Source organism: Malus sylvestris, chromosome 16 (genome assembly GCF_916048215.2).
Source record: "Malus sylvestris chromosome 16, drMalSylv7.2, whole genome shotgun sequence".
Lineage (NCBI taxonomy): Eukaryota > Viridiplantae > Streptophyta > Magnoliopsida > Rosales > Rosaceae > Malus > Malus sylvestris.
The window spans coordinates 34,792,088-34,794,774 of NC_062275.1; positions in this window are offsets into that span (position 1 = coordinate 34,792,088).

Below are 2,687 nucleotides of genomic sequence, written 5' to 3' on the forward strand. Positions count from 1 at the left end.
GGCACTTCTAGCCGGACCCGTCAACTATCAATGGATGTATCAGATAGAAAGGTATTTAATCCCCATAAATACTTTAGTTTGTGATGTATGTACAATTTGACTAATTTTACAGGTTATTTTGTTTATTGATGCATACTACTGGGTGAATTAAAAAAAAAGTGTATGGAACAGAGCAAAGCCCGAAAGATCAATCGTGGAGGCATGGGTTACATTTGACTAGCTTACATTTTGTGCAATGTACCTACAAGATGTTGAGACTAAGTTCAGTTGGCAGCAACACAATAATGACGGTGGTATGAGAAGTGAAAAACTTTCTGTTTTTGCCCCAATTGCACGACCCTTTGTCAAACAAATCAGAGGGGAGTTGTTTAACAAAATGGACATGGAGGTAGCACATTGGTTTGTAATTAACAATTGTGACGAGACAATTAACTACCTAGATAAGTATGAAAAGTTGATGAAGCGGGAACATCCTTCTTATTTATATGCCAAAAAGCACCGTAAATTCTTTACTCGTTGGTTTCGTGAAAATGTAAGTTGTTCGTGTTTTGGATTATTTGCATAATTGTTCATGGTAAACTAACACGTCAACTTTTTATCATTAATTTAGGTGAAGAAATTGAAGGACATGAATTCGCTCGCTTACACTGAAGAATTGTACAACTTGGCTATTGGGCCCCTAAGTGCAGAATTGTACTCTGGTTGTCATGTAAATGGCATCAAGCTTGTCGTAGCTAATCGGTATGACAAGTTGTGTACGCAAAATAGTGGAGTACATGTCCCGGGTGCAGGCGACATTGCAGACATTGATTTCTATGGAAAACTGACAAGTGTTGTGCAATTGCTTTACAAAGACTGCTATCAAGTTATCTTGTTGAAGTGTCGCTGGTTTGATACAAACTTAGGGTTGGAGGTGTTAAGCGAGACGATGGTTTGCTATTGGTCAACACTAACAGATGTTGGTATAACGACGACCCCTACATTTTGTCAACGATTGCCAAACAAAATTTCTATATAGATGACCCTAAGGGCGGGAGGGGATGGAAAGTAGTTTAGAAGATTGAGCATAGAGGGCTGGATGATATTTCAGATTGAGATCTTGCTAACGATGATGATTGTGGTGACATTGCTAACCAACAACTGGAGACTTCAACGGAACTTGGTGCAGATACATTGCGGGATATGACTATTGTACAAGAACCTTATCAGGTAGTTGGAGGTCCTGAAATCAAAATACTGATCTACTCCATTATGACTGACTCGGGGATCTACCGCGATACAATGCACTGGAGGACGCGAATGACGATGTTGACGTGCCTACAGATGAGGAGGAATGAGAGTTTGAATCTGACGAAATTGATGATATTTATTCTAGTTCAGACGAGGATTAATGAAAACTTGTGATGTAAATGTAATGATATTTATTGATGGTATTTATTTTGTATATAAATAAAAGATTCCTTTAAAATTTGTAAAAAATAAATTAAACAAAAAAAATATTTATTTATTTAAACAAGAAAGTTAAATTTACAAATATGCGCGACAATGTTTTGGAAATGTTTGTCATGCAAACACTTAAAAATTTATTTTTTTATTTAAAAACTAGTCACACGACGAAAATTAGAACAACCTCGTTGTGCAAACAGGTAAAAATTTGATTATTTTTGGCAAAAATTGGGCGCATTTTTATTTCGGCGCCTTCACTCTTCACTCTATCTCTCTTTCATTCTCTGCATGTGAAGTTTAATCTTCTCTTTCTCTCTCGATTCTGTTTGAATCTCACTCTCATCTCGCTTTGGATTATCTCCATTTCTCGCTCTCATCACTCCCTGTCTCAGTCTCTCCCTTTCTCTCTTTCTTTCTCTCTCTCTCTCTCTCTCTCTCTCTCTCTGTCGCTCTCTCTCTGTTTCTCTGTCTCTCAATCACTCTCCCTTTCTCATCTGTCTCACTCCAATGCCATACCATCGCATCGCTACCGCAAGATTACTAGGTAAGCACCCAATATCCCTTAATTCACTCTCCCTTAATTCAATTATTTATTAGTGCAATTTTTCATTTTTTCTATTGAATTGTTTTAATTAGAACATTTAGGGATTTAGGGTTCGAATTGGGAATCCTGGGTTAGGGATTTAGGGTTCGAATTGGGAATCTTGGGTTAAGGTTTTCGAATTGAGAATATTGGGTTATGGTTTTCAAATTGAGAATATTGGGTGATGGTTTTCGAATTGGGCAAGATGCAGGGTAAATCTAGTTGCTTTATATGGAAGTAGCTCTAATATGTAAAAATATATGGAGTTTATATATATGTACATGATATAATGTCAAGTTCAGACCTTTCTTAGCCATAATCTGTTCTCTCTAGCTTCCTGGCTATTAATAGGTCAAAGTAGTGGAATGTAACTTTTTTATTTATTGTTTTTGTAGATGTCGAACTAAATTTCAAACTGTCGGGCAGCTAGTAGGGCCAGTCAGACACTTTCTATAGCAGGTAGTGCTGTTGCCACCTCCCCACTTGATATGGGCACGACGAGTGTCTCTCCAGTCACGCCTTTCGGTCCAACAGTGTCTACGGCTCCTGCATCATCGAGTTATTCGATGATGCATCCTCTACTAAGCGCCCGGTGGACTCATCGACAACCTCGGAGTTCTGAGGAGCCTGAGCAGTCTAGTGAGGCTTCCTTTGTCCA